Source organism: Malurus melanocephalus, unplaced genomic scaffold (assembly GCF_030028575.1).
Source record: "Malurus melanocephalus ecotype Western Australia unplaced genomic scaffold, MMel_1.1 scaffold_221, whole genome shotgun sequence".
Taxonomy (NCBI): Eukaryota; Metazoa; Chordata; class Aves; order Passeriformes; family Maluridae; genus Malurus; species Malurus melanocephalus.
The window spans coordinates 145111-152927 of NW_026623453.1; the positions used below are offsets into that span (position 1 = coordinate 145111).

At 36.9% G+C, this 7817-nt stretch overlaps 1 long non-coding RNA gene across 1 annotated transcript in view; it reads left to right on the forward strand.

The window, feature by feature from the left end:
• Positions 1-5903: 5903 nt before the first annotated feature.
• Positions 5904-7817, forward strand: part of LOC130578307 (uncharacterized) — a 14272-nt gene continuing 12358 nt past the window's right edge. The window contains exon 1 of the long non-coding RNA XR_008965860.1: positions 5904-7038. This is a non-coding gene — a long non-coding RNA (uncharacterized LOC130578307). The remainder of the gene's footprint in view (positions 7039-7817) is intronic.

Here is a 7817-nt window from a genome sequence, read left to right on the forward strand (position 1 = left end):
ACTCATTTTCCTTTCATGGCAAATCCCTGGTAGTTCAGTTTAACAATAGAATGAAGAAACACATTGAAAATTCAGTAGTTTGATAATAGTTGCAATAAATAAATTAAAGCAGACATACCTCTGAATTTCTTGTGCAAATATTGTGTGACAAAATTGGGTACATTATATATCTTTGTATACTTSTCTATGCAAGTACCTTTGTGGTACCTGTCCCTGCAGGTAATGTTATCCATATGCGGTTTTTGCATATGGGTATGCCAATTTGTTATTTTCACAGAAGTATTCTTCGCTGTCAGGAAGTTTTGCATARTATCCACTTATTTTTGATGTTTTTGTTGAAGATTGTAGAAAAGTAAAAGGTAAAGAATTGCTCCTGAAATTAATATTCAGAAAATGCATTGAAATACAGACMAATCTTGAATTTCTGTGATGTGTTAGGAGAAAAGAAAATCTCAGCAGAGAAATTCTGAAGGCAAGAGGTGTATATACTCAGGAGGATAATGCTGGTCTGTTGTGGAAGACACACATCTAGYCTGCTGGAGAATGAAATTGTAGCCAATGCCAGTAGTGTAAGAGGAGGAGACAGATCTCAGCTAGCGGAGCTGTACTTTTTCAACATGTTCAGTATGTCTGCACCTCCTCCAGTAACACCACGCTTGCCTTTGCTGGCTTCCTTCTCAGTTTGTATGATACCCTCCAGACCAGTCCCTGACAGACGTACAGCCAGACTCAACTAAACTGTCAGCTGCAGAAAGGGTCAACAAAAATTATCTGATCCTGCTGCAGAGCAGACAACAGCAGTTGTTATGTCGCAGAAGGTGACCCAAATCTGTTTCATGACTTCTGTGCTCATGAGATTTATCTGCCTTAGGGATAAAAGCCCAAAAGGACGGATGACGAAAATCTAATGACTGGTGTTCTTGCAGAGATGATGCATAGATCTACTTGTATAGAATGTGAATTGCTTACGCCAGCATGATAACGGATTTCAGTGGTACAGGCAATGGTTAATGTCACTCTTTGGCAATGTTGTGATTCTTAAATCCCACATAAAATCCATTTAGCAAGTTTCAGTGAGACTTTAGCAGTGTGTGAGATCTGCCAAGAGTTTTTGTGCTGGAGGAGTACGGGTTGACAGGATCAGCCCTAACACTTTAAGTGCTCTTTATGATATTATTATTGCTTTGTGGATTCATTTCCCATAGAGACAGACTGAAGTGTTCAAACTTCCCYCTCTGCTCTGGGGTGTCAGCTCCATGGCTTAGTTTTGCGCCGATGTCATTCTAGTTATTAAGAGCAAACTCATTATTGTCATTAKAGACTATAAACTGTATGAAGAATGCAATTGATTTTAATGAAAAGTCTAGGAAGATAGTATCTTTAAGAATATAAGGAACATAATCACCCTTCAGAGGTAAGATATGTTATTTACACTATGGGGATTCATGTCAGTGCATTTTAAGTAAGTTGCTTGGCTGAACTTGTTATCTAGCTGCCAGGAACGGAAGTGAGAGAGAAGAACCAGAGAGAATTATTGTACTCTACACTCCACTTACATCATGTAAACATTTATAACATGACTTATTTTCAGCATTGACCATTCCAGTGGGGCCTCTTTGTTGCAGTATTGCTGGCAGACTGCTTTTGAAGGCACCTTTTGGCTTGTTTGTAATAATGCATCAAGGCAACAGACCTGGATCTACATGGTATTTGCAACATGTACAATGAAAACTCCAAGTCATCCCTTTCTCTCTCCAGGTTCSCAGCCATAGCCATCTGCTGGGGTTTAAGCACTTTCTTATGCCCCTGCTGTTACAGCTCACTTGTGGTGATCAGTGGTCGCACCCTGCTTTCTCAGGTGAATCCTATGTAATAGGATTCATAGGTGAATCCTATGTAATAATCATGCATGAGAGAGAGAGAAAGAGGCTGGCATTTTCATTTCTCCTTATTCTCCCAGTTATAAAAAMGAATATAAATTTGAAATATGTTATTTTTCATTGAAGAATGGTACCAGGTAACAGTTTGCAGTATACCTGGCAATGTTAATCTTGCTGCAGGAAACAGTCTTCTATTGCGGTCCAACCTTCCTGCTGGTATCAGCAGTGTTTCTCTCTTTCATAGTATCAAGTTATGTTCTTCCCAGATCACTTCAGTTCATGTTAAGAATGAAATGCGTAACTCAGACAAGTTACCTGCTTCTTTGAGGTGAATCTTGTCTGTAAAACAACACAGAGCAGAACAGCGAGGAAGAGGAGAATAATTCAGCTTTTTTCCTTCATGCAGATTTCAGATTTCTGATGTATCTGACATCATATACAGATACATGTAGTATCTGTATACTACATGTATGTGACCCAATGTAATTATGTGGGTAAACTCTCTAMGTTTTTTGTAGCATTTTATTGCAGTTCATCAGTTTGTACTATTTAGGCTGTAACCACAGCTTAGTTTATACAGGAATTTTGTTTGTTGTTGTTGTTTTCAGAGCTCCTTAATGCTTCTCATTGACCCTTTTATAAGCTATAACTTTTGCTAACACTCCATAAGTCAGGGAGTCTTTAGTAAAAGAACCAATCAAGAAAAAAAATGTGGGATGCTTTCCAGGGAAATGCATGTATAGTAGAGAATTCTGGCAGTTTTTCATCTGGCAGTGATTTATTATTTTGAGCTGGCTTGCTCTTTAGGCAATAATAAAAAGTATTTTACATGTAAYAAAGCACTTTTAATATCCCTGACCTTGACAATGGGTATATAATACAGGTTTAAAAGAAAAAATTGTAACCAGAAATGCAATGTGTCACAAACTGATGCAATCATGGTTCCTCGTTAGGTTTCAGAGTTTCTGGTGAAATGAAAGATGCGTGGAAGAATAGATTGTTTTAATAGAGACATCTTGTATCTCCAGCTATGCAATATATGCTAAGTTTTGGAGAGTACAGTCTTTATGTTTAGTCTAAAAGAATTTAAATTACATAGTCATGGAAGAAGACATTGAATTCAATGTATTCAGCAGCATTTTGCTGAAGTCAGGAGGCTGCTGTTTGTGTATCCTTAAGAATTCAAAGAAATACCGTGTCAACACACTCCAATTTGTTTAGATGGAAGTGTCATTCATTTATAAGTTCCTTACTGTCTCAAATTGAAAATGATTGCTCTTACTTTTATTAAAAATCACGTGTGAACTCTCAAAAGAGAACAGTGTCAAAAGGTTCTCTCTGCTCCTGGGACATGCTGTCTTTCTCTTTTAAGACAAGTGGTAGSTAGGGAGTTGCTTCTCAGGTCCCTTTATAGGAGAAATAATGAGAAGTTGAAATATACGTTGATTAAAAAGCAGCAGAAGGCTGCTTGCTTCATGATCCCAACAACAATTTGACACTTCAACTCATTCTTAGCAGTAAGTGTACCCCTTGAATGRCTCAGATGTATTGAAACATGATGCTGGTCATTAGGCAAAGGTTTTTCATCTTTGTCCAGTTTACATCATCTTCCTTTTATAGTTTTAGACCAATTAGAGTAAATGCAACACAGGTAGATTTTTTGCATAATTTATAAGCAGTTGCTACAAATGTATAGACACACATACAGAGTCATACACAAAGTCTGTCAGTTTATGTTGCTGTTGGTATTGTCTTAATCACTTTATTAACAGAAGAAWGCTGTAAGTCCTAGCTTGTTATGATCATTGAAGATATAAAGAAATTACTTCTTATTTGTGTAATACTATTGGTAAACCTGCTCTCAGGTATGCTAACCCATTGTTTTTCTTAATAGACTGGAACTGACTTCAAGGCTCATTGAAATTAAGCTTATTAGTTGTACTCATTATTGTTAGTGTTATTACACAGACACCTTTCAATGACAGCTCGTGTACTTAGTTCACTCTCACACCCTTTTCCTGCCTTTTTATTCCTTCATTCCTTTCTTCACCCTTTGAGGTGAAGCTTGGTTCTGCTTTCCTTCCTTTTAATTTCAAATGTTAGGTTTACTAGTTCTCATTCTGTCCTGCACTGCTAGTATTTTTCTAGGGCATGAAGATGGGCAGTGGTTCCCAGAAGAAATGGTGAATGTTTAAATGCAGAATAGTAGGTAGCCATTTCTATGTTGTTAATATGATTAGATTAGTTTGGTATTGCTTCTCCTTCGTGTTTCCTTCCAACAAACTAAATGTTTGCATGTTTATTTAAAATTTGTTTGCAAAGATGTTTTTAATTAAAAACATGAATGACATACGGTATCCTTCCTTCATTATTCTAGAGGTTAAATAGAGCTTTCTAACAGTGTAAGTTTAAGGTTTTCTGGGTACATTATTATGAGATTTTAAGAAGACAAAGAAAAAAGAAGTTGCGACGGTAAAAGATGGTAAAAGCTATCCATGTATTAACCATTTTCTGCTTAACTTGTAAAACTAGCTAGCTTTTTCAAACTCTGATCATAGGGACACAAAGGTTTTGCTTCAGCAGCTCTGTGGTCAGGATGTGTGCAAGGTATGAGCACATTCAAATAATATAAAGAGCAATCGATTATGATTTTTAAAAGGGGATGCTTGAYAGATCCTGTGTATCTTACTCAAGCATGCACTCCTTTGAAGCCAGGAGATTGATTGAATCAGCAGAAAATGGTTGAATGTATACAAACTGTCATGTAAACTTACAGTGCTAAATAGAGGAATTAGAATAACTCTAAAATATGCAAACCTCCAGTCATGTTGGGCAGCCCGAGTCTGGTCATTACAGCAAAGAAATTAGCTTTCATCTCAGCTGTTGAGCTAAAGTTAGTCAAATGCTTGTAGTATGTGAATGCACAGAAAAAAAAAGAAAAAAGCAGCTTTTAAAAGAAACAGTTTAGCTAGAAAAGTGCCAGATGTTCAGACTAAAATGCCAATTATCCAATTTTCTTGTGAAAAGTTAATCTTCTCTTACATTTAAACCATGCTGTGCTATGTGAGGTTATACTGGAGTAAAACATGAAGGGGTGGAAAACGCCATATTGTCAGCAAAACAATGGAATAGCTTATATTTGAATGGAGAAACACATCTTCAGAATTGTGCCAGGAAGATTTGCACATTATGGTTCATTGGGAAAGTCGACCAGATTTCACAAGCTGTGCTGTTGAAGAACAAATTAACATTGACTGGGGGCAGTGCCGTAATATCTTTCCTCAAAGTACAGCCTCATATTAATTAATRTTTGTGAAGCACTTTGAGGTGCTGGATGAAAGGCAGCAGAGARTACAAAGTTGTTGCTATGATTAATTTTTTATCGTGTTGGATATGTGATGGCCTGTGTTAGAGTGTTGCAAATTATTATTTATTAATTGTTGCTTTTGCCAGTGGCCACCTTTGGTCCATCCTTTGCCAACTGTGTTATTGCCCTTTTAAATCACATTCTTTGGGCTGGAAGAGAATGCTTTGAYCTCTACGGCAAAGGGCAAGAGTTCATTGAGCAATACCTGCAGGAAACCACTATCTTCTGGTTAGGTGCTAAGATATCTGACCTTGGTGTAAACACTTCAATACCACATCCCAAACAACTTGGTTAATCACCTGCACTGTCAAAAATTCATGGCATGTATTTTGCATGTCTAAAATGTATGCTTTCTTTGCATCCTATTATGTGTTTTTTTTTTTTGTAGTGCCTACTGTAATGTAGTGCCTACAGTGAAAATATGGGAATCAAATTTTCCGATTTTTCAAGTGGATCCTCATGTAAATGCAACTGGTCATCAAGGACATCATAATCTACTTTGTGCATAGAGATTGCATCTCGTTGCTGAAAGGGAGTATATTCAATAAAATACAGCTCATTCCTGTAACCCTTGATTTCCACACTAGAAAACATCTTGATAACTCAGTTCAGCATGTTTTTTTAGCTTTTCAGGAAAATATATTATGATAAGAAAAGCCCTGAYCATGGTCCCTCTAGGTTTATAGCTTTTCTGTGAAGAGCTTTGTGAGAAACCAAATCCAGAGTGTGGCTTGRTGTTTTCAGGGCTATGTGGCAAATACTGCTATTTATGTTATCCAGTGTCATTGGAAGCTGAGAGTGGGTCTTAGCTTCTCTTTTTCTCTTGTTTTTGCATTTTGGATAATGAAAATAGAAAACCTGTATGCACTGTCTAAGATCATTACTACATGGGGGAAAAAACAAAGGGTCTGGAAAGGAGCTTTTGTTTCTATTTCATCTGCTTTCAGACAGAGAGTTCTGTAAATTGTCCCAAAGGAGCTCCGGTGCCTGCATGTTACTCCATTCCACTCCTACTCTGTTAGAGACCACTGTCTAATAGTGAGCTGCAAAATTGCTTGATACTTTTCCAAGCAGAAATCTGTTACAGTCCTGAAAATTCCTTRCCTAGTACATGATTTTCTATTATTTGGAGACAGCTTTAGTTCTTTCACTTTGCACAAATGACAGTTTCTAGCTCCCTGAGTGTTATGGTTGTTGAATTCCCGCCTTGCTCTGCATCTGAGCAGAGAGCTGTAGCAGAGTACCAGTATCCTGGTGAGGGTGGGTGGAGGGAGAAGTAACTTTATTGTTTTTGCGCAATGTTCCTTCTGGTTTCTCAACTTGATGATTGCTCAGTTTACAACAGCAGACCACTCTTCAGATCCCCCTTCACTCGTCAGGCTTTCTCTTCTGTGTCTAGCAGTCGTGTCACATGTCAACCATCTTACCCTTCTGGAGTTCATGACAATTGCAAAATAATAAAGATGCTGTGTAATAGTAAGTTTGTCTTTTGAACAACAGCTTCATTTTTTCATGTTGTTATCCAACAACAACCCAGAAATCCAAGAAAAAAATTCTCTTGTGGTAGTACCTAGCAGACTGTGGCAGCAACGGGTGTAAAAAAAAAAAATTACATAGCATTGTTTTTGTCTTAAGCAATACATTATTACTGTATTGGGTCATTTGACTTCTACATTTATTTAGGCTTAAAAAGAGCAACTTTAACGGTATTATTTTTATTAAAAGGGGGTCCATAAGAATGGCCATCTCATTGCCTTTGACTGGGCTTGTTGCTGACAATTGACTGAAAAGGTAACGTTTGCATTTTCTTCCTTTGATAAATTAGTATTACYGCTTTGCTTGGGAGATTGGAGTTTTTTACATGGCATTAATATTTCCTAACTGCTGAAAAAAACCCTTTTTTGATCCATTTTGGAAGTACTGTTGTCTCTTTAATTTTGTCACTGTGTCGTTACTCCATAATAATTCCATGGGCCAGGTCCTAATCTTTGTTGTTGCAAATGATGAACTCCTAGTTCATAATTAGGATGAACTCCTAATTTATTGCAGTTCTTTGATTATTAACCTGATACCATATGGCTGGGCCTCTTATGACTTCCAGGAATTTTAGAGTATCTATTCTGTGACTTGAAAAAACTAAAATGGAAAAATAGAATATACCAGCTCATAAAGAAGACTTGTCTGAGACATGAATACCATTTCACTTACTATGTTACATGTTTCTAGAAATGACCAGAATACATTTTGTTGTCTCACACATGCCAGGTAATAAATACAGTACACAGAATTTAAAAAAAAAATGGTTCTTTAGAAGTATTTTTTTTCTTGTTGTTTGCAAATTAACCATGGCCTCTTTTGAATACATTGATCTTCATAGTTGAAAACTACTTACTTRATCTATAAGTCTTGGACAAGCTGTGCCTTGTGTGTATAGATCAATAAGGAAGTTCCACACRGAATTCAGAATAATGGTAGAGAATATCATTAGGGAGACTACAAGAAGGAGGGGAGAAGTACAAAGATTTTTACTGGAGTCATGATCCCAGAGTATCTGGTAATTACCATGTCTA